Genomic DNA, 23,975 nt, shown 5'->3' with positions numbered 1-23,975 from the left:
GCCCGCTGCCTGCTGAAATTCCGCACGGATCAGGATACCTCCCAGACCGAAACTAAAACCATAGGCAACTGTGGCTGGTTTGACAGTGCCAAGTGCCTCCAGCAAACTGACATCAGGAACCTGGCCTGGTAAGTTTTGTTTCTCTGGGGAAAGGCCATCGTTCTTGTCCGGAGCCAGTTGGCCCGGAGTGGACGGGTGCCTGCTCAAATTCCGCACGGATCAGGATACCTCCCTGATGGAAAGTGGCCCCACAGGCAACTGTGGCTGGTTTGACAGTGCCAAGTGCCTCCTGCAAACTGACATCAGGAACCTGGCCTGGTGTCTTTTGTTTCTCTGGGGAAAAGCCATCATTCTTCTCCAGTGCCCGTTGGCCCGGAGTGGACGGGTGCCTGCTCAAATTCCGCACGGATCAGGATACCTCCCAGATGGAATGTACCACCACAGGCAACTGTGGCTGGTTTGACAGTGCCAAGTGCCTCCTGCAAACTGACATCAGGAGCCTGGCCTGGTGTCTTTTGTTTCTCAGGGGAAAGGCTTTCGCTCCTATCCATGGACGGGTGGCCAATAGTGGCTGGCTGCCTGCTGAAATTCCGCACGGTTGAAGATACCTCCCAGATGGAAAGTACCACCACAGGCAACTGTGGCTGGTTTGACAGTGCCAAGTGCCTCCTGCAAACTGACATCAGGAACCTGGCCTGGTGACTTTTGTTTCTCAGGGGAAAGGTCATCGTTCGTGTCCAGTGCCCGGTGGCCTGGAGTGGCCAGCCGCCTGTTGAAATTCCGCACGGATGAGGATAACTCCCAGATGAAAGGAGCCCCCAGAGGCAACTGTGGCTGGTTTGACAGTGCCAAGTGCCTCCTGCAAACTGACATCAGGAACCTGGCCTGGTGACTTTTGTTTCTCTGGGGAAAGGCCATGGTTCATGTCCACGGCCTGGTGGCCCGGAGTGTCCGGCTGCCTGCTGAAATTCCACATGGATCAGGATGCCGCCGAGATGCAAGGTGCCCCACAGGCACCTGTGGCTGGTTTGACAGTGCCAAGTGCTTCCTGCAAACTGACATCAGAAACCTGGCCTGGTGATTTTCTTTCTCCGGGGAAAGGCCATGATTCATGTCCAGGGCCCGGTGGCCCGTACTTGCCTGCTGCCTGCTGAAATTCCACACGGATCAGGATACCTCCCAGATGTAAGGTGCCACCACAGGCAACTGTGGCTGGTTTAACAGTGCCAAGTGCCTCCTGCAAACTGACATCAGGAACCTGGCCTTGTGACTTTTGTTTCTCTGGGGAAAGGCCATCATTCTTGTTCAGAGCCCAGTGGCCCGGAGTGGCCGGCTGCCTGCTGAATTTCCGCACGGATCAGGATAGCTCCCAGATTCAAGGTGCCGCCACAGGCAACTGTGGCAGGTTTGACAGTGCCAAGTGCCTCCTGCAAACTGACATCAGGAACCTGGCCTGGTGACATTTATTTCTCTGGGGAAAGGCCATTGTACGTGTCCAAGGCCTAGTGGCCCAGAGTGGCCGGCTGCTTGCTGGAATTCTGCATGGATCAGGATGCCGCCGAGATGCAAGGTGCCCCCACAGGCACCTGTGGCTGGTTTGACAGTGCCAAGTGCCTCCTGCAAACTGACATCAGGAACCTGGCCTGGTGACTTTTGTTTTTCTGGGGAAAGGCCATCGTTCATATCCTACAAACTGTGGCCCATAGTGGCCGGCTGCCTGCTGAAATTCCGCACGGATCAGGATACCTCCCAGATGCAAGGTGCCCCACGGGAAACTGTGGCTGGTTTGACAGTGCCAAGTGCCTCCTGCCAACTGACATCAAGAACCTGGCCTGGTGACTTTTGTTTCTCTGGGAAAAGGCCATGGTTGGTATCCTGAGCCTGGTGTCCTGGAGTGGCCGTCTGCCTGCTAAAATTCTGGACGGACCAGGATGCCGCCAAGATGCAAGGTGCCCCCACAGGCAACTGTGGCTGGTTTGACAGTGCCAAGTGTTTCCTGCAAACTGACATCAGAAACCTGGCCTGGTGATTTTCTTTCTCAGGGGAAAGGCCATGGTTCATGTCCAGGGCCCGGTGGCTCGGAGTGGCCAGCTGACTGCTGAAATTCCGCATGGATCAGGATACCTCCCAGATGCAAGGTGCCGCCACAGGCAACTGTGGCTGGTTTGACAGTGCCAAGTGCCTCCTGCAAACTGACATCAGGAACCTGGCCTGGTGATTTTTCTTTGTCTGGGGAAAGGCCATTGTACGTGTCCAGGGCCTGTGGCCCGTAGTGGCTGGCCCCCTGCTGAAATTCCGAACGGATCAGGATACCTCCCAGACCGATAGTACCACCACAGGCAACTGTGGCTGGTTTGACAGTGCCAAGTGCCTCCTGCAAACTGACATCAGGAACCTGGCCTGGTGACTTTTCTTTGTCTGGGGAAAGGCCATCGTTCCTCTCCAGGGCCCGTAGTCCGGAGTGGCCGGCTGCCTGCTGAAATTCCTCATGGATCAGGATGCCTCCCACATGAAAGGTGCCCCCACAGGCAACTACGTCTGATTTGACAGTGCCATGTGCCTCCTGCAAACTGATATCAGGAACCTGGCCTGGTGATTTTCTTTGTCTGGTGAAAGGCCATTGTACGTGTCCAGAGCCTGGTGGCCCGGAGTGGCCAGCTGCGTGCTGAAATTCCGAACGGATCACGATTCCTCCCAGAGCGAAAGTACCACCACAGGCAACTGTGGCTGGTTTGACAGTGCCAAGTGCCTCCTGCCAACTGACATCAGCAACCTTGCCAGGTGACTTTTGGTTCTCTGGGGAAAGGCCATCGTTCGTGTCCAGGGCCGGGTGTCCCTGGGTGTCCGGCTGCCTGCTGAAATTCCGAACGGATCAGGATACTGCCCAGATGCAATGTGCTCCCACAGGCAACTGTGGCTGGTTTGACAGTGCCAAGTGCCTCCAGCAAACTGACATCAGGAACCTGGCCTGGTAAGTTTTGTTTCTCTGGGGAAAGGCCATCGTTCTTGTCCGGAGCCCGCCAGCCCGGAGTGGCCGGCTGCCTGCTGAAATTCTGCATGGATCAGGATGCCGCCGAGATGCAAGGTGCCCCACAGGCACCTGTGGCTGGTTTGACAGTGCCAAGTGCTTCCTGCAAACTGACATCAGAAACCTGGCCTGGTGATTTTCTTTCTCCGGGGAAAGGCCATGGTTCATGTCCAGGGCCCGGTGGCCCGTACTTGCCTGCTGCCTTCTGAAATTCCACACGGATCAGGATACCTCCCAGATGTAAGGTGCCACCACAGGCAAATGTGGCTGGTTTGACAGTGCCAAGTGCCTCCTGCCAACTGACATCAGGAACCTGGCCTTGTGAGTTTTGTTTCTCTGGGGAAAGGCCATCATTCTTGTTCAGAGCCCAGTGGCCCAGAGTGGCCGGCTGCCTGCTGAATTTCCGCACGGATCAGGATAGCTCCCAGATTCAAGGTGCCGCCACAGGCAACTGCGGCAGGTTTGACAGTGCCAAGTGCCTCCTGCAAACTGACATCAGGAACCTGGCCTGGTGACATTTATTTCTCTGGGGAAAGGCCATTGTACGTGTCCAAGGCCTAGTGGCCCAGAGTGGCCGGCTGCTTGCTGGAATTCTGCATGGATCAGGATGCCGCCGAGATGCAAGGTGCCCCCACAGGCACCTGTGGCTGGATTGACAGTGCCAAGTGCCTCCTGCAAACTGACATCAGGAACCTGGCCTGGTGACTTTTGTTTCTCTGGGGAAAGGCCATCGTTCATATCCTACAAACTGTGGCCCAGAGTGGCCGGCTGCCTGCTGAAATTCCGCACGGATCAGGATACCTCCCAGATGCAAGGTGCCCCACGGGAAACTGTGGCTGGTTTGACAGTGCCAAGTGCCTCCTGCCAACTGACATCAAGAACCTGGCCTGGTGACTTTTGTTTCTCTGGGGAAAGGCCATGGTTGGTATCCTGAGCCTCGTGTCCTGGAGTGGCCGTCTGCCTGCTAAAATTCTGGACGGACCAGGATGCCGCCAAGATGCAAGGTGCCCCCAGAGGCAACTGTGGCTGGTTTGACAGTGCCAAGTGCTTCCTGCAAACTGACATCAGAAACCTGGCCTGGTGATTTTCTTTCCCAGGGGAAAGGCCATGGTTCATGTCCAGGGCCCGGTGGCTCGCAGTTGCCTGCTGCCTGCTGAAATTCCACACGGATCCGGATACCTCCCTGATGCAAGTTGCCCCCACCGGCAACTGTGGCTGGTTTGACAGTGCCATGTGCCTCCTGCAAACTGACATCTGGAACCTGGCCTGGTGACTTTTGTTTCCCTGGGGAAAGGCCATAGATGATGTCCAGTGCCCCCTGGCCTGGAGTGGCCGACTGCCTGCTGAAATTCCGCACGGATCAGGATATCTCCCAGATGCAAGGTGCCCCCACAGGCACCTGTGGCTGGTTTGACAGTGCCAAGTGCCTCCTGCAAACTGACATCAGGAACCTGGCCTGGTGACTTTTGTTTCTCTGGGGAAAGACCATCGTTCCTCTCCAGGGCCCGGTGGCTCGAGTGGGCGGATACCTGCTAAAATTCCGCACAGATCAGGATACCTCCCAGATGGAAGGTGCCCGCCCAGGCAACAGTGGCTGGTTTGACAGTGCCAAGTGCCTCCTGCAAACTGACATCAGGAACCTGGCCTGGTGATTTTTCTTTGTCTGGGGAAAGGCCATTGTACGTGTCCAGGGCCTGTGGCCCGTAGTGGCTGGCCCCCTTCTGAAATTCCGAACGGATCAGGATACCTCCCAGACCGATAGTACCACCTCAGGCAACTGTGGCTGGTTTGACAGTGCCAAGTGCCTCCTGCCAACTGACATCAGCAACCTGGCCGGGTGACTTTTGTTTCTCTGGGGAAAGGCCGTGGTTAATGTACAGGGCCGGGTGTCCTGAGTGGCCGGCTGCCTGCTGAAATTCCGCACGGATCAGGATACCTCCCAGATGGAAAGTGGCCCCACAGGCAACTGTGGCTGGTTTGACAGTGCCAAGTGCCTCCTGCAAACTGACATCAGGAACCTGGCCTGGTGACTTTTGTTTCTCTGGGGAAAAGCCATCATTCTTCTCCAGTGCCTGTTGGCCCGGAGTGGACGGGTGCCTGCTCAAATTCCGCACGGATCAGGATACCTCCCAGATGGAAAGTACCACCACAGGCAACTGTGGCTGGTTTGACAGTGCCAAGTGCCTCCTGCAAACTGACATCAGGAGCCTGGCCTGGTGTCTTTTGTTTCTCAGGGGAAAGGCTTTCGTTCCTATCCATGGACGGCTGGCCAATAGTGGCTGGCTGTCTGCTGAAATTCCGCACGGTTGAAGATACCTCCCAGATGGAAAGTACCACCACAGGCAACTGTGGCTGGTTTGACAGTGCCAAGTGCTTCCTGCAAACTGACATCAGAAACCTGGCCTGGTGATTTTCTTTCTCAGGGGAAAGGCCATGGCTCATGTCCAGGGCCCGGTGGCCCCTACTTGCCTGCTGCCTGCTGAAATTCCACGCGGATCAGGATACCTCCCAGATGTAAGGTGCCACCACAGGCAACTGTGGCTGGTTTGACAGTGCCAAGTGCCTCCTGCAAACTGACATCAGGAACCTGGCCTTGTGAGTTTTGTTTCTCTGGGGAAAGGCCATCATTCTTGTTCAGAGCCCAGTGGCCCGTAGTGGCCGGCTGCCTGCTGAAATTCCGCACGGATCAGGATACCTCCCAGATTCAAGGTGCCGCCACAGGCAACTGTGGCTGGCTTGAGAGTGCCAAGTGCCTCCTGCAAACTGACATCAGGAACCTGGCCTTGTGAGTTTTGTTTCTCTGGGGAAAGGCCATCATTCTTTTCCGGGGCCCGCCTGCCCGGAGTGGCCGGCTGCCTTCTGAAATTCCACACGGTTGAGGATACCTCCCAGATGCAAGGTGGACCCACAGACAACTGTGGCTGGTTTGACAGTGCCAAGTGCCTCCTGCAAACTGACATCAGGAACCTGGCCTGGTGACTTTTGTTTCTCTGGGGAAAGGCCATGGTTCTTGTCCACGGCCTGGTGGCCCGGAGTGTCCGGCTGCCTCCTGAAATTCCGCATGGATCAGAATGCATCCAGGATGAAAAGTGCCCCCATAGGCAACTGTGGCTGGTTTGACAGTGCCAAGTGCCTCCTCCAAACAGACATCAGGAACCTCGCCTTGTAAGTTTTGTTTCTCTGGGGAAAGGCCATCGTTCTTGTCCGGGTTCCGCCGGCCCGGAGTCGCCGGCTGTCTGCTGAAATTCCACACGGTTGAGGCTACCTCCCAGATGCAAGGCGCCCCCACAGGCAACTGTGGCTGGTTTGACAGTGCCATGTGCCTCCTGCAAACTGACATCAGGAACCTGACCTTGTGACTTTCGCTTGTCTGGGGAAAGTCCATAGATGATGTCCAGTGCCCCCTGGCCCGGAGTGGCCGACTGCCTGCTGAAATTCCGCACGGATCAGGATACCTCCCAGATGCAAGGTGCCCCCACAGGCAACTGTGGCTTGTTTGACAGTGCCAAGTGCCTCCTGCAAACTGACATCAGGAACCTGGCCTGGTGAGTTTTGTTTCTCTGGGGAAAGGTCATGGTTCATATCCTGGACCCGTAGTCCAGGAGTGGCCGGCTGCCTGCTGAAATTCTGAACGGATTAGGATGCCGCCCTGATGCAAGGTACCACCACAGGAAACTGTGGCAGGTTTGACAGTGCCAAGTGCCTCCTGCAAACTGACATCAGGAACCTGACCTGGTAAGTTTTGTTTCTCTGGGGAAAGGCCATCGTTCCTGTCCGGGGCCCGCTGGCCCGGAGTGGCCGGCTGCCTGCTGAAATTCCACACGGTTGAGGATACCTCCTAGATGCAAGGTGGCCCCACAGGCAACTGTGGCTGGTTTGACAGTGCCAAGTGCCTCCTGCAAACTGACATCAGGAACCTGGCCTGGTAACTTTTGTTTCTCTGGGGAAAGGCCATGGTTCTTGTCCACGGCCTGGTGGCCCGGAGTGTCCGGCTGCCTCCTGAAATTCCGCATGGATCAGGATACCTCCCAGATGGAAAGTACCACCACAGGCAACTGTGGCTGGTTTGACAGTGCCAAGTGCCTCCTGCAAACTGACATCAGGAACCTGGCCTGGTGACTTTTGTTTCTCTGGGGAAAGGCCATCGTTCATATCCTACAAACTGTGGCCCAGAGTGGCCGGCTGCCTGCTGAAATTCCGCACGGATCAGGATACCTCCCAGATGCAAGGTGCCCCACGGGAAACTGTGGCTGGTTTGACAGTGCCAAGTGCCTCCTGCCAACTGACATCAAGAACCTGGCCTGGTGACTTTTGTTTCTCTGGGGAAAGGCCATGTTTGGTATGATGAGCCTCCTGTCCTGGAGTGGCCGTCTGCCTGCTAAAATTCTGGACGGACCAGGATGCCGCCAAGATGCAAGGTGCCCCCAGAGGCAACTGTGGCTGGTTTGACAGTGCCAAGTGCTTCCTGCAAACTGACATCAGAAACCTGGCCTGGTGATTTTCTTTCCCAGGGGAAAGGCCATGGTTCATGTCCAGGGCCCGGTGGCTCGCAGTTGCCTGCTGCCTGCTGAAATTCCACACGGATCCGGATACCTCCCAGATGCAAGGTGCCCCCACAGGCAACTTTGGCTGGTTTGACAGTGCCAAGTGCGTCCTGCAAATTGACATCAGGAACCTGGCCTGGTGAGTTTTGTTTCTCTGGGGAAAGGCTATTATTCTTGTTCAGAGCCCGGTGGCTCGGAGTGGCCAGCTGACTGCTGAAATTCCGCATGGATCAGGATACCTCCCAGGTTCAAGGTGCCGCCACAGGCAACTGTGGCTGGTTTGACAGTGCCAAGCGCCTCCTGCCAACTGACATCAGGAACCTGGCCTGGTGACTTTTGTTTCTCATGGGAAGTGCCATCGTTCGTGTCCCGTACCCGGAGGCCAGGAGTGGCCGGCTGCCTGCTGAAATTCCGAACGGATCAGGATACTGCCCAGATGCAATGTGCTCCCACAGGCAACTGTGGCTGGTTTGACAGTGCCAAGTGCCTCCTGCAAACTGACATCAGGAACCTGGCCTGGTGACTTTTGTTTCTCAGGGGAAAGTCCATGGTTTATATCCTGGACCAGTTGGACCGCAGGGACCGGCTGCTTGCTGAAATTCCGAAAGCACCAGGATGCCTCCCAGATGCAAGGTGTCCCCACAGGTAATTGTGTCTGGTTTGAGAGTGCCATGTGCCTCCTGCAAACTGACATCGGAAAGCTGGGCTGGTCACTTTGGTTTCTCTGGGGAAAGGCCACGATTCATGTCCAGGGCCTTGCGGCCCGGAGTGGCCCGCTGCCTGCTGAAATTCCGCACGGATCAGGATACCTCCCAGACCGAAACTAAAACCATAGGCAACTGTGGCTGGTTTGACAGTGCCAAGTGCCTCCAGCAAACTGACATCAGGAACCTGGCCTGGTAAGTTTTGTTTCTCTGGGGAAAGGCCATCGTTCTTGTCCGGAGCCCGCCAGCCCGGAGTGGCCGGCTGCCTGCTGAAATTCTGCATGGATCAGAATGCCGCCGAGATGCAAGGTGCCCCACAGGCACCTGTGGCTGGTTTGACAGTGCCAAGTGCTTCCTGCAAACTGACATCAGAAACCTGGCCTGGTGATTTTCTTTCTCCGGGGAAAGGCCATGGTTCATGTCCAGGGCCCGGTGGCCCGTACTTGCCTGCTGCCTTCTGAAATTCCACACGGATCAGGATACCTCCCAGATGTAAGGTGCCACCACAGGCAAATGTGGCTGGTTTGACAGTGCCAAGTGCCTCCTGCAAACTGACATCAGGAACCTGGCCTTGTGACTTTTGTTTCCCAGGGGAAAGGCCATCATTCTTGTTCAGAGCCCAGTGGCCCAGAGTGGCCGGCTGCCTGCTGAATTTCCGCACGGATCAGGATAGCTCCCAGATTCAAGGTGCCGCCACAGGCAACTGCGGCAGGTTTGACAGTGCCAAGTGCCTCCTGCAAACTGACATCAGGAACCTGGCCTGGTGACATTTATTTCTCTGGGGAAAGGCCATTGTACGTGTCCAAGGCCTAGTGGCCCAGAGTGGCCGGCTGCTTGCTGGAATTCTGCATGGATCAGGATGCCGCGGAGATGCAAGGTGCCCCCACAGGCACCTGTGGCTGGTTTGACAGTGCCAAGTGCCTCCTGCAAACTGACATCAGGAACCTGGCCTGGTGACTTTTGTTTCTCTGGGGAAAGGCCATCGTTCATATCCTACAAACTGTGGCCCAGAGTGGCCGGCTGCCTGCTGAAATTCCGCACGGATCAGGATACCTCCCAGATGCAAGGTGCCCCACGGGAAACTGTGGCTGGTTTGACAGTGCCAAGTGCCTCCTGTCAACTGACATCAAGAACCTGGCCTGGTGACTTTTGTTTCTCTGGGGAAAGGCCATGGTTGGTATCCTGAGCCTCGTGTCCTGGAGTGGCCGTCTGCCTGCTAAAATTCTGGACGGACCAGGATGCCGCCAAGATGCAAGGTGCCCCCAGAGGCAACTGTGGCTGGTTTGACAGTGCCAAGTGCTTCCTGCAAACTGACATCAGAAACCTGCCCTGGTGATTTTCTTTCCCAGGGGAAAGGCCATGGTTCATGTCCAGGGCCCGGTGGCTCGCAGTTGCCTGCTGCCTGCTGAAATTCCACACGGATCCGGATACCTCCCTGATGCAAGTTGCCCCCACCGGCAACTGTGGCTGGTTTGACAGTGCCATGTGCCTCCTGCAAACTGACATCTGGAACCTGGCCTGGTGACTTTTGTTTCCCTGGGGAAAGGCCACAGATGATGTCCAGTGCCCCCTGGCCTGGAGTGGCCGACTGCCTGCTGAAATTCCGCAGGGATCAGGATATCTCCCAGATGCAAGGTGCCCCCACAGGCACCTGTGGCTGGTTTGACAGTGCCAAGTGCCTCCTGCAAACTGACATCAGGAACCTGGCCTGGTGACTTTTGTTTCTCTGGGGAAAGGCCATCGTTCCTCTCCAGGGCCCGGTGGCTCGAGTGGGCGGATACCTGCTAAAATTCCGCACAGATCAGGATACCTCCCAGATGGAAGGTGCCCACCCAGGCAACTGTGGCTGGTTTGACAGTGCCAAGTGCCTCCTGCAAACTGACATCAGGAACCTGGCCTGGTGATTTTTCTTTGTCTGGGGAAAGGCCATTGTACGTGTCCAGGGCCTGTGGCCCGTAGTGGCTGGCCCCCTGCTGAAATTCCGAACGGATCAGGATACCTCCCAGACCGATAGTACCACCTCAGGCAACTGTGGCTGGTTTGACAGTGCCAAGTGCCTCCTGCAAACTGACATCAGGAACCTGGCCTGGTGACTTTTGTTTCTCTGGGGAAAAGCCATCATTCTTCTCCAGTGCCCGTTGGCCCGGAGTGGACGGGTGCCTGCTCAAATTCCGCACGGATCAGGATACCTCCCAGATGGAAAGTACCACCACAGGCAACTGTGGCTGGTTTGACAGTGCCAAGTGCCTCCTGCAAACTGACATCAGGAACCTGGCCTGGTGACTTTTGTTTCTCTGGGGAAAGGCCATCGTTCATATCCTACAAACTGTGGCCCAGAGTGGCCGGCTGCCTGCTGAAATTCCGCACGGATCAGGATACCTCCCAGATGCAAGGTGCCCCACGGGAAACTGTGGCTGGTTTGACAGTGCCAAGTGCCTCCTGCCAACTGACATCAAGAACCTGGCCTGGTGACTTTTGTTTCTCTGGGGAAAGGCCATGGTTGGTATGATGAGCCTCCTGTCCTGGAGTGGCCGTCTGCCTGCTAAAATTCTGGACGGACCAGGATGCCGCCAAGATGCAAGGTGCCCCCAGAGGCAACTGTGGCTGGTTTGACAGTGCCAAGTGTTTCCTGCAAACTGACATCAGAAACCTGGCCTGGTGATTTTCTTTCCCAGGGGAAAGGCCATGGTTCATGTCCAGGGCCCGGTGGCTCGCAGTTGCCTGCTGCCTGCTGAAATTCCACACGGATCCGGATACCTCCCAGATGCAAGGTGCCCCCACAGGCAACTTTGGCTGGTTTGACAGTGCCAAGTGCGTCCTGCAAATTGACATCAGGAACCTGGCCTGGTGAGTTTTGTTTCTCTGGGGAAAGGCTATTATTCTTGTTCAGAGCCCGGTGGCTCGGAGTGGCCAGCTGACTGCTGAAATTCCGCACGGATCAGGATACCTCCCAGGTTCAAGGTGCCGCCACAGGCAACTGTGGCTGGTTTGACAGTGCCAAGTGCCTCCTGCAAACTGACATCAGGAACCTGGCCTGGTGACTTTTGTTTCTCAGGGGAAAGTCCATGGTTTATATCCTGGACCAGTTGGACCGCAGGGACCGGCTGCTTGCTGAAATTCCGAAAGCACCAGGATGCCTCCCAGATGCAAGGTGTCCCCACAGGTAATTGTGTCTGGTTTGAGAGTGCCATGTGCCTCCTGCAAACTGACATCGGAAAGCTGGGCTGGTCACTTTGGTTTCTCTGGGGAAAGGCCACGATTCATGTCCAGGGCCTTGCGGCCCGGAGTGGCCCGCTGCCTGCTGAACTTCCGCACGGATCAGGATACCTCCCAGACCGAAACTAAAACCATAGGCAACTGTGGCTGGTTTGACAGTGCCAAGTGCCTCCAGCAAACTGACATCAGGAACCTGGCCTGGTAAGTTTTGTTTCTCTGGGGAAAGGCCATCGTTCTTGTCCGGAGCCAGTTGGCCCGGAGTGGACGGGTGCCTGCTCAAATTCCGCACGGATCAGGATACCTCCCTGATGGAAAGTGGCCCCACAGGCAACTGTGGCTGGTTTGACAGTGCCAAGTGCCTCCTGCAAACTGACATCAGGAACCTGGCCTGGTGACTTTTGTTTCTCTGGGGAAAAGCCATCATTCTTCTCCAGTGCCCGTTGGCCCGGAGTGGACGGGTGCCTGCTCAAATTCCGCACGGATCAGGATACCTCCCAGATGGAATGTACCACCACAGGCAACTGTGGCTGGTTTGACAGTGCCAAGTGCCTCCTGCAAACTGACATCCGGAGCCTGGCCTGGTGTCTTCTGTTTCTCAGGGGAAAGGCTTTCGCTCCTATCCATGGACGGGTGGCCAATAGTGGCTGGCTGCCTGCTGAAATTCCGCACGGTTGAAGATACCTCCCAGATGGAAAGTACCACCACAGGCAACTGTGGCTGGTTTGACAGTGCCAAGTGCCTCCTGCAAACTGACATCAGGAACCTGGCCTGGTGACTTTTGTTTCTCAGGGGAAAGGTCATCGTTCGTGTCCAGTGCCCGGTGGCCTGGAGTGGCCAGCCGCCTGTTGAAATTCCGCATGGATGAGGATAACTCCCAGATGAAAGGAGCCCCCAGAGGCAACTGTGGCTGGTTTGACAGTGCCAAGTGCCTCCTGCAAACTGACATCAGGAACCTGGCCTGGTGACTTTTGTTTCTCTGGGGAAAGGCCATGGTTCATGTCCACGGCCTGGTGGCCCGGAGTGTCCGGCTGCCTGCTGAAATTCCGCATGGATCAGGATGCCGCCGAGATGCAAGGTGCCCCACAGGCACCTGTGGCTGGTTTGACAGTGCCAAGTGCTTCCTGCAAACTGACATCAGAAACCTGGCCTGGTGATTTTCTTTCTCCGGGGAAAGGCCATGATTCATGTCCAGGGCCCGGTGGCCCGTACTTGCCTGCTGCCTGCTGAAATTCCACACGGATCAGGATACCTCCCAGATGTAAGGTGCCACCACAGGCAACTGTGGCTGGTTTAACAGTGCCAAGTGCCTCCTGCAAACTGACATCAGGAACCTGGCCTTGTGACTTTTGTTTCTCTGGGGAAAGGCCATCATTCTTGTTCAGAGCCCAGTGGCCCGGAGTGGCCGGCTGCCTGCTGAATTTCCGCACGGATCAGGATAGCTCCCAGATGCAATGTGCCGCCACAGGCAACTGTGGCAGGTTTGACAGTGCCAAGTGCCTCCTGCAAACTGACATCAGGAACCTGGCCTGGTGACATTTATTTCTCTGGGGAAAGGCCATTGTACGTGTCCAAGGCCTAGTGGCCCAGAGTGGCCGGCTGCTTGCTGGAATTCTGCATGGATCAGGATGCCGCGGAGATGCAAGGTGCCCCCACAGGCACCTGTGGCTGGTTTGACAGTGCCAAGTGCCTCCTGCAAACTGACATCAGGAACCTGGCCTGGTGACTTTTGTTTTTCTGGGGAAAGGCCATCGTTCATATCCTACAAACTGTGGCCCATAGTGGCCGGCTGCCTGCTGAAATTCCGCACGGATCAGGATACCTCCCAGATGCAAGGTGCCCCACGGGAAACTGTGGCTGGTTTGACAGTGCCAAGTGCCTCCTGCCAACTGACATCAAGAACCTGGCCTGGTGACTTTTGTTTCTCTGGGAAAAGGCCATGGTTGGTATCCTGAGCCTGGTGTCCTGGAGTGGCCGTCTGCCTGCTAAAATTCTGGACGGACCAGGATGCCGCCAAGATGCAAGGTGCCCCCAGAGGCAACTGTGGCTGGTTTGACAGTGCCAAGTGTTTCCTGCAAACTGACATCAGAAACCTGGCCTGGTGATTTTCTTTCTCAGGGGAAAGGCCATGGTTCATGTCCAGGGCCCGGTGGCTCGGAGTGGCCAGCTGACTGCTGAAATTCCGCATGGATCAGGATACCTCCCAGATGCAAGGTGCCGCCACAGGCAACTGTGGCTGGTTTGACAGTGCCAAGTGCCTCCTGCAAACTGACATCAGGAACCTGGCCTGGTGATTTTTCTTTGTCTGGGGAAAGGCCATTGTACGTGTCCAGGGCCTGTGGCCCGTAGTGGCTGGCCCCCTGCTGAAATTCCGAACGGATCAGGATACCTCCCAGACCGATAGTACCACCACAGGCAACTGTGGCTGGTTTGACAGTGCCAAGTGCCTCCTGCAAACTGACTTCAGGAACCTGGCCTGGTGACTTTTCTTTGTCTGGGGAAAGGCCATCGTTCCTCTCCAGGGCCCGTAGTCCGGAGTGGCCGGCTGCCTGCTGAAATTCCTCATGGATCAGGATGCCTCCCACATGAAAGGTGCCCCCACAGGCAACTACGTCTGATTTGACAGTGCCATGTGCCTCCTGCAAACTGATATCAGGAACCTGGCCTGGTGATTTTTCTTTGTCTGGTGAAAGGCCATTGTACCTGTCCAGAGCCTGGTGGCCCGGAGTGGCCAGCTGCCTGCTGAAATTCCGAACGGATCACGATTCCTCCCAGAGCGAAAGTACCACCACAGGCAACTGTGGCTGGTTTGACAGTGCCAAGTGCCTCCTGCCAACTGACATCAGCAACCTTGCCAGGTGACTTTTGGTTCTCTGGGGAAAGGCCATCGTTCGTGTCCAGGGCCGGGTGTCCCTGGGTGTCCGGCTGCCTGCTGAAATTCCGAACGGATCAGGATACTGCCCAGATGCAATGTGCTCCCACAGGCAACTGTGGCTGGTTTGACAGTGCCAAGTGCCTCCAGCAAACTGACATCAGGAACCTGGCCTGGTAAGTTTTGTTTCTCTGGGGAAAGGCCATCGTTCTTGTCCGGAGCCCGCCAGCCCGGAGTGGCCGGCTGCCTGCTGAAATTCTGCATGGATCAGGATGCCGCCGAGATGCAAGGTGCCCCACAGACACCTGTGGCTGGTTTGACAGTGCCAAGTGCTTCCTGCAAACTGACATCAGAAACCTGGCCTGGTGATTTTCTTTCTCCGGGGAAAGGCCATGGTTCATGTCCAGGGCCCGGTGGCCCGTACTTGCCTGCTGCCTTCTGAAATTCCACACGGATCAGGATACCTCCCAGATGTAAGGTGCCACCACAGGCAAATGTGGCTGGTTTGACAGTGCCAAGTGCCTCCTGCCAACTGACATCAGGAACCTGGCCTGGTGACTTTTGTTTCTCTGGGGAAAGGCCATCATTCTTGTTCAGAGCCCAGTGGCCCAGAGTGGCCGGCTGCCTGCTGAATTTCCGCACGGATCAGGATAGCTCCCAGATTCAAGGTGCCGCCACAGGCAACTGCGGCAGGTTTGACAGTGCCAAGTGCCTCCTGCAAACTGACATCAGGAACCTGGCCTGGTGACATTTATTTCTCTGGGGAAAGGCCATTGTACGTGTCCAAGGCCTAGTGGCCCAGAGTGGCCGGCTGCTTGCTGGAATTCTGCATGGATCAGGATGCCGCCGAGATGCAAGTTGCCCCCACAGGCACCTGTGGCTGGATTGACAGTGCCAAGTGCCTCCTGCAAACTGACATCAGGAACCTGGCCTGGTGACTTTTGTTTCTCTGGGGAAAGGCCATCGTTCATATCCTACAAACTGTGGCCCAGAGTGGCCGGCTGCCTGCTGAAATTCCGCACGGATCAGGATACCTCCCAGATGCAAGGTGCCCCACGGGAAACTGTGGCTGGTTTGACAGTGCCAAGTGCCTCCTGCCAACTGACATCAAGAACCTGGCCTGGTGACTTTTGTTTCTCTGGGGAAAGGCCATGGTTGGTATCCTGAGCCTCGTGTCCTGGAGTGGCCGTCTGCCTGCTAAAATTCTGGACGGACCAGGATGCCGCCAAGATGCAAGGTGCCCCCAGAGGCAACTGTGGCTGGTTTGACAGTGCCAAGTGCTTCCTGCAAACTGACATCAGAAACCTGGCCTGGTGATTTTCTTTCCCAGGGGAAAGGCCATGGTTCATGTCCAGGGCCCGGTGGCTCGCAGTTGCCTGCTGCCTGCTGAAATTCCACACGGATCCGGATACCTCCCTGATGCAAGTTGCCCCCACCGGCAACTGTGGCTGGTTTGACAGTGCCATGTGCCTCCTGCAAACTGACATCTGGAACCAGGCCTGGTGACTTTTGTTTCCCTGGGGAAAGGCCATAGATGATGTCCAGTGCCCCCTGGCCTGGAGTGGCCGACTGCCTGCTGAAATTCCGCACGGATCAGGATATCTCCCAGATGCAAGGTGCCCCCACAGGCACCTGTGGCTGGTTTGACAGTGCCAAGTGCCTCCTGCAAACTGACATCAGGAACCTGGCCTGGTGACTTTTGTTTCTCTGGGGAAAGGCCATCGTTCCTCTCCAGGGCCCGGTGGCTCGAGTGGGCGGATACCTGCTAAAATTCCGCACAGATCAGGATACCTCCCAGATGGAAGGTGCCCGCCCAGGCAACTGTGGCTGGTTTGACAGTGCCAAGTGCCTCCTGCAAACTGACATCAGGAACCTGGCCTGGTGATTTTTCTTTGTCTGGGGAAAGGCCATTGTACGTGTCCAGGGCCTGTGGCCCGTAGTGGCTGGCCCCCTGCTGAAATTCCGAACGGATCAGGATACCTCCCAGACCGATAGTACCACCTCAGGCAACTGTGGCTGGTTTGACAGTGCCAAGTGCCTCCTGCCAACTGACATCAGCAACCTGGCCGGGTGACTTTTGTTTCTCTGGGGAAAGGCCGTGGTTAATGTACAGGGCCGGGTGTCCTGAGTGGCCGGCTGCCTGCTGAAATTCCGCACGGATCAGGATACCTCCCAGATGGAAAGTGGCCCCACAGGCAACTGTGGCTGGTTTGACAGTGCCAAGTGCCTCCTGCAAACTGACATCAGGAACCTGGCCTGGTGACTTTTGTTTCTCTGGGGAAAAGCCATCATTCTTCTCCAGTGCCCGTTGGCCCGGAGTGGACGGGTGCCTGCTCAAATTCCGCACGGATCAGGATACCTCCCAGATGGAAAGTACCACCACAGGCAACTGTGGCTGGTTTGACAGTGCCAAGTGCCTCCTGCAAACTGACATCAGGAGCCTGGCCTGGTGTCTTTTGTTTCTCAGGGGAAAGGCTTTCGTTCCTATCCATGGACGGCTGGCCAATAGTGGCTGGCTGTCTGCTGAAATTCCGCACGTTTGAAGATACCTCCCAGATGGAAAGTACCACCACAGGCAACTGTGGCTGGTTTGACAGTGCCAAGTGCTTCCTGCAAACTGACATCAGAAACCTGGCCTGGTGATTTTCTTTCTCAGGGGAAAGGCCATGGCTCATGTCCAGGGCCCGGTGGCCCCTACTTGCCTGCTGCCTGCTGAAATTCCACGCGGATCAGGATACCTCCCAGATGTAAGGTGCCACCACAGGCAACTGTGGCTGGTTTGACAGTGCCAAGTGCCTCCTGCAAACTGACATCAGGAACCTGGCCTTGTGAGTTTTGTTTCTCTGGGGAAAGGCCATCATTCTTGTTCAGAGCCCAGTGGCCCGTAGTGGCCGGCTGCCTGCTGAAATTCCGCACGGATCAGGATACCTCCCAGATTCAAGGTGCCGCCACAGGCAACTGTGGCTGGCTTGAGAGTGCCAAGTGCCTCCTGCAAACTGACATCAGGAACCTGGCCTTGTGAGTTTTGTTTCTCTGGGGAAAGGCCATCATTCTTTTCCGGGGCCCGCCTGCCCGGAGTGGCCGGCTGCCTTCTGAAATTCCACACGGTTGAGGATACCTCCCAGATGCAAGGTGGACCCACAGACAACTGTGGCTGGTTTGACAGTGCCAAGTGCCTCCTGCAAACTGACATCAGGAACCTGGCCTGGTGACTTTTGTTTCTCTGGGGAAAGGCCATGGTTCTTGTCCACGGCCTGGTGGCCCGGAGTGTCCGGCTGCCTCCTGAAATTCCGCATGGATCAGAATGCCTCCAGGATGAAAAGTGCCCCCATAGGCAACTGTGGCTGGTTTGACAGTGCCAAGTGCCTCCTCCAAACAGACATCAGGAACCTCGCCTGGTAAGTTTTGTTTCTCTGGGGAAAGGCCATCGTTCTTGTCCGGGTTCCGCCGGCCCGGAGTCGCCGGCTGTCTGCTGAAATTCCACACGGTTGAGGCTACCTCCCAGATGCAAGGCGCCCCCACAGGCAACTGTGGCTGGTTTGACAGTGCCATGTGCCTCCTGCAAACTGACATCAGGAACCTGACCTTGTGACTTTCGCTTGTCTGGGGAAAGTCCATAGATGATGTCCAGTGCCCCCTGGCCCGGAGTGGCCGACTGCCTGCTGAAATTCCGCACGGATCAGGATACCTCCCAGATGCAAGGTGCCCCCACAGGCAACTGTGGCTTGTTTGACAGTGCCAAGTGCCTCCTGCAAACTGACATCAGGAACCTGGCCTGGTGAGTTTTGTTTCTCTGGGGAAAGGTCATGGTTCATATCCTGGACCCGTAGTCCAGGAGTGGCCGGCTGCCTGCTGAAATTCTGAACGGATTAGGATGCCGCCCTGATGCAAGGTACCACCACAGGAAACTGTGGCAGGTTTGACAGTGCCAAGTGCCTCCTGCAAACTGACATCAGGAACCTGACCTGGTAAGTTTTGTTTCTCTGGGGAAAGGCCATCGTTCCTGTCCGGGGCCCGCTGGCCCGGAGTGGCCGGCTGCCTGCTGAAATTCCACACGGTTGAGGATACCTCCTAGATGCAAGGTGGCCCCACAGGCAACTGTGGCTGGTTTGACAGTGCCAAGTGCCTCCTGCAAACTGACATCAGGAACCTGGCCTGGTAACTTTTGTTTCTCTGGGGAAAGGCCATGGTTCTTGTCCACGGCCTGGTGGCCCGGAGTGTCCGGCTGCCTCCTGAAATTCCGCATGGATCAGAATGCCTCCCAGATGAAAAGTGCCCCCATAGGCAACTGTGGCTGGTTTGACAGTGCCAAGTGCCTCCTGCAAACTGACATCAGGAACCTGGCCTGGTAAGTTTTGTTTCTCTGGGGAAAGGCCATCGTTCTTGTCCGGGTTCCGCCGGCCCGGAGTGGCTGGCTGTCTGCTGAAATTCCACAGGGTTAAGGCTACCTCCCAGATGCAAGGCGGCCCACAGGCAACTGTGGCTGGTTTGACACTGCCATGTGCCTCCTGCAAACTGACATCAGGAACCTGGCCTGGTGACTTTTGTTTCTCTGGGGAAAGGCCATGGTTCGTATCCTGGATACGTAGGACCGGAGAGGCCGGCTGCCTGTTGAAATTCCTCACGGATCAGGATGCCGCCGAGATGCAAGATGCCCCCACAGGCAACTGTGGCTGGTTTGACAGTGCCAAGCGCCTCCTGCCAACTGACATCAGGAACCTGGCCTGGTGACTTTTGTTTCTCATGGGAAGTGCCATCATTCGTGTCCCGTACTCGGAGGCCAGGAGTGGCCGGCTGCCTGCTGAAATACCGCACAGATCAGGATAGCTCCCAGATGCAAGGTGCCCCCACAGGCACCTGTGGCTGGTTTGACAGTGCCAAGTGCCTCCTGCAAACTGACATCAGGAACCTGGCCTGGTGATTTTTCTTTGTCTGGGGAAAGGCCATTGTACGTGTCCAGGGCCTGTGGTCCGTAGTGGCCGGCCCCCTGCTGAAATTCCGAACGGATCAGGATACCTCCCAGACCGATAGTACCACCACAGGCAACTGTGGCTGGTTTGACAGTGCCAAGTGCCTCCTGCAAACTGACATCAGGAACCTGGCCTGGTGACTTTTATTTCTCTGGGGAAAGGCCATCGTTCCTCTCCAGGGCCCGTAGTCCGGAGTGGCCGGGTGCCTGCTGAAATTCCTCATGGATCAGGATGCCTCCCACATGAAAGGTGCCCCCACAGGCAACTACGTCTGATTTGACAGTGCCATGTGCCTCCTGCAAACTGATATCAGGAACCTGGCCTGGTGATTTTTCTTTGTCTGGTGAAAGGCCATTGTACCTGTCCAGAGCCTGGTGGCCCGGAGTGGCCGGCTGCCTGCTGAAATTCCGAACGGATCACGATTCCTCCCAGAGCGAAAGTACCACCACAGGCAACTGTGGCTGGTTTGACAGTGCCAAGTGCCTCCTGCCAACTGACATCAAGAACCTGGCCTGGTGACTTTTGTTTCTCAGGGGAAAGTCCATGGTTTATATCCTGGACCAGTTGGACCGCAGGGACCGGCTGCTTGCTGAAATTCCGAAAGCACCAGGATGCCTCCCAGATGCAAGGTGTCCCCACAGGTAATTGTGTCTGGTTTGAGAGTGCCATGTGCCTCCTGCAAACTGACATCGGAAAGCTGGGCTGGTCACTTTGGTTTCTCTGGGGAAAGGCCACGATTCATGTCCAGGGCCTTGCGGCCCGGAGTGGCCCGCTGCCTGCTGAAATTCCGCACGGATCAGGATACCTCCCAGACCGAAACTAAAACCATAGGCAACTGTGGCTGGTTTGACAGTGCCAAGTGCCTCCAGCAAACTGACATCAGGAACCTGGCCTGGTAAGTTTTGTTTCTCTGGGGAAAGGCCATCGTTCTTGTCCGGAGCCCGCCAGCCCGGAGTGGCCGGCTGCCTGCTGAAATTCTGCAGGGATCAGAATGCCGCCGAGATGCAAGGTGCCCCACAGGCACCTGTGGCTGGTTTGACAGTGCCAAGTGCTTCCTGCAAACTGACATCAGAAACCTGGCCTGGTGATTTTCTTTCTCCGGGGAAAGGCCATGGTTCATGTCCAGGGCCCGGTGGCCCGTACTTGCCTGCTGCCTGCTGAAATTCCACACGGATCAGGATACCTCCCAGATGTAAGGTGCCACCACAGGCAAATGTGGCTGGTTTGACAGTGTCAAGTGCCTCCTGCAAACTGACATCAGGAACCTGGCCTTGTGAGTTTTGTTTCTCTGGGGAAAGGCCATCATTCTTGTTCAGAGCCCAGTGGCCCAGAGTGGCCGGCTGCCTGCTGAATTTCCGCACGGATCAGGATAGCTCCCAGATTCAAGGTGCCGCCACAGGCAACTGCGGCAGGTTTGACAGTGCCAAGTGCCTCCTGCAAACTGACATCAGGAACCTGGCCTGGTGACATTTATTTCTCTGGGGAAAGGCCATTGTACGTGTCCAAGGCCTAGTGGCCCAGAGTGGCCGGCTGCTTGCTGGAATTCTGCATGGATCAGGATGCCGCCGAGATGCAAGGTGCCCCCACAGGCACCTGTGGCTGGTTTGACAGTGCCAAGTGCCTCCTGCAACCTGACATCAGGAACCTGGCCTGGTGACTTTTGTTTCTCTGGGGAAAGGCCATCGTTCATATCCTACAAACTGTGGCCCAGAGTGGCCGGCTGCCTGCTGAAATTCCGCACGGATCAGGATACCTCCCAGATGCAAGGTGCCCCACGGGAAACTGTGGCTGGTTTGACAGTGCCAAGTGCCTCCTGCCAACTGACATCAAGAACCTGGCCTGGTGACTTTTGTTTCTCTGGGGAAAGGCCATGGTTGGTATCCTGAGCCTCGTGTCCTGGAGTGGCCGTCTGCCTGCTAAAATTCTGGACGGACCAGGATGCCGCCAAGATGCAAGGTGCCCCCAGAGGCAACTGTGGCTGGTTTGACAGTGCCAAGTGCTTCCTGCAAACTGACATCAGAAACCTGGCCTGGTGATTTTCTTTCCCAGGGGAAAGGCCATGGTTCATGTCCAGGGCCCGGTGGCTCGCAGTTGCCTGCTGCCTGCTGAAATTCCACACGGATCCGGATACCTCCCTGATGCAAGTTGCCCCCACCGGCAACTGTGGCTGGTTTGACAGTGCCATGTGCCTCCTGCAAACTGACATCAGGAACCTGGCCTGGTGACTTTTGTTTCCCAGGGGAAAGGCCATACATGATGTCCAGTGCCTTCTGGCCTGGAGTGGCCGACTGTCTGCTGAAATTCTGCATGGATCAGGATGCCGCCGAGATGCAAGGTGCCCCACAGGCACCTGTGGCTGGTTTGACAGTGCCAAGTGCTTCCTGCAAACTGACATCAGAAACCTGGCCTGGTGATTTTCTTTCTCCGGGGAAAGGCCATGATTCATGTCCAGGGCCCGGTGGCCCGTACTTGCCTGCTGCCTGCTGAAATTCCACACGGATCAGGATACCTCCCAGATGTAAGGTGCCACCACAGGCAACTGTGGCTGGTTTAACAGTGCCAAGTGCCTCCTGCAAACTGACATCAGGAACCTGGCCAAGTGACTTTTGTTTCTCTGGGGAAAGGTCATGGTTCATATCCTGGACCCGTAGTCCCGGAGGGGCCGGCTGCCTGCTGAAATTCCGAACGGATTAGGATGCCGCCCAGATGCAAGGTACCACCACAGGCAACTGTGGCAGGCTTGACAGTGCCAAGTGCCTCCTGCAAACTGACATCAGGAACCTGGCCTGGTGACTTTTGTTTCTCTGGGGAAAAGCCGTGGTTCATATCCTGGACCCGTAGTCCCGGAGGGGCCGGCCGCCTGCTGAAATTCCGAACGGATTAGGATGCCGCCCAGATGCAAGGTACCACCACAGGCAACTGTGGCAGGCTTGACAGTGCCAAGTGCCTCCTGCAAACTGACATCAGGAACCTGGCCTGGTGACTTTTGTTTCTCTGGGGAAAAGCCGTGGTTCATGTCCAGGGCCTGGTGGCCCGGAGTGGCCGGCCGCCTGCTGAAATTCCGCATGGATCAGGATGCCTCCCAGATGAAAAGTGCCCCCACAGGCACCTGTGGCTGGTTTGACAGTGCCAAGTGCCTCCTGCCAACTGACATCAGGAACCTGGCCTGGTGACTTTTGTTTCTCTGGGGAAAGGCCATCGTTCCTCTCCAGGGCCTGGTGGCCTGGAGTGGCCGACTGCCTGCTGAAATTCCGCACGGATCAGGATAACTCCCAGATGCAAGGTGCTCATAGAGGTACGTGTGGCTGGTTTGACAGTGCCAAGTGCCTCCTGCAAACAGACATCAGGAACCTGGCCTGGTAGGTTTTGTTTCTCTGGGGAAAGGCCATCGTTCTTGTCCGGGGCCCGCCGGCCCGGAGTGGCCGGCTGCCTGCTGAAATTCCACACGGTTGAGGCTACCTCCCAGATGCAAGGCGGCCCCACTGGCAACTGTGGCTGGTTTGACAGTGCCATGTGCCTCCTGCAAACTGACATCAGGAACCTGGCCTGGTGACTTTCGTTTCTCTGGGGAAAGACAATGATTCTTGTCCAGGGCCTTGCGGCCTGGAGTGCCTGGCTGCCTGCTGAAATTCCGCAAGGATCAGGATGCCTCCCAGATGGAAAGTGCCCCCACAGGCAACTGTGGCTGGTTTGACAGTGCCAAGTGCCTCCTGCAAACTGACATCAGGAACCTGGCCAGGTGACTTTTGTTTCTCTGGGGAAAGGCCATGGTTCATATCCTGGACACGTAGGACCAGAGAGGCCGGCTGCCTGCTGAAATTCCTCACGGATCAGGATGCCGCCGAGATGCAAGGTGCCCCCACAGGCATCTGTGGCTGGTTCGACAGTGCCAAGTGCCTCCTGCAAACTGACATCAGGAACCTGGCCTGGTCAGTTTTGTTTCTCTGGGGAAAGGCCATGGTTAATGTACAGGGCCGGGTGTCCCGGAGAGGCCGGCTTCCTGCTGAAATTCCGCACGGATCAGGATACCTCCCAGATGGAAAGTGGCGCTACAGGCAACTGTGGCAGGTTTGACAGTGCCAAGTGCCTCCTGCAAACTGACATCAAGAACCTGGCCAGGTGACATTTGTTTCTCTGGGGAAAGGCCATGGTTCATATCCTGGACACGTAGGACCGGAGAGGCCGGCTGCCTGCTGAAATTCCTCACGGATCAGGATACCTCAAATATGGAAAGTGCCCCCACAGGCAACGGTGGCTGGTTTGACAGTGCCAAGTGCCTCCTGCAAACTGACATCAGGAACCTGGCCTGGTGACTTTTGTTTCTCTGGGGAAAGGCCATAGATGATGTCCAGTGCCCCCTGGCCCAGAGTGGCCGACTGCCTGCTGAAATTCCGCACGGATCAGGATACCTCCCAGATGGAAAGTGGCGCCACAGGCAACTGTGGCTGGTTTGACAGTGCCAAGTGCCTCCTGCAAACTGACATCAAGAACCTGGCCAGGATACATTTGTTTCTCTGGGGAAAGGCCATGGTTCATATCCTGGACACGTAGGACCGGAGAGGCCGGCTGCCTGCTGAAATTCCTCACGGATCAGAATACCTCCCATATGGAAAGTGCCCCCAGAGGCAACGGTGGCTGGTTTGA

This window comes from Passer domesticus, chromosome 3, assembly GCF_036417665.1.
Source record: "Passer domesticus isolate bPasDom1 chromosome 3, bPasDom1.hap1, whole genome shotgun sequence".
Classification (NCBI taxonomy): Eukaryota; Metazoa; Chordata; class Aves; order Passeriformes; family Passeridae; genus Passer; species Passer domesticus.
Note: the sequence above shows the minus strand (reverse complement) of the source record.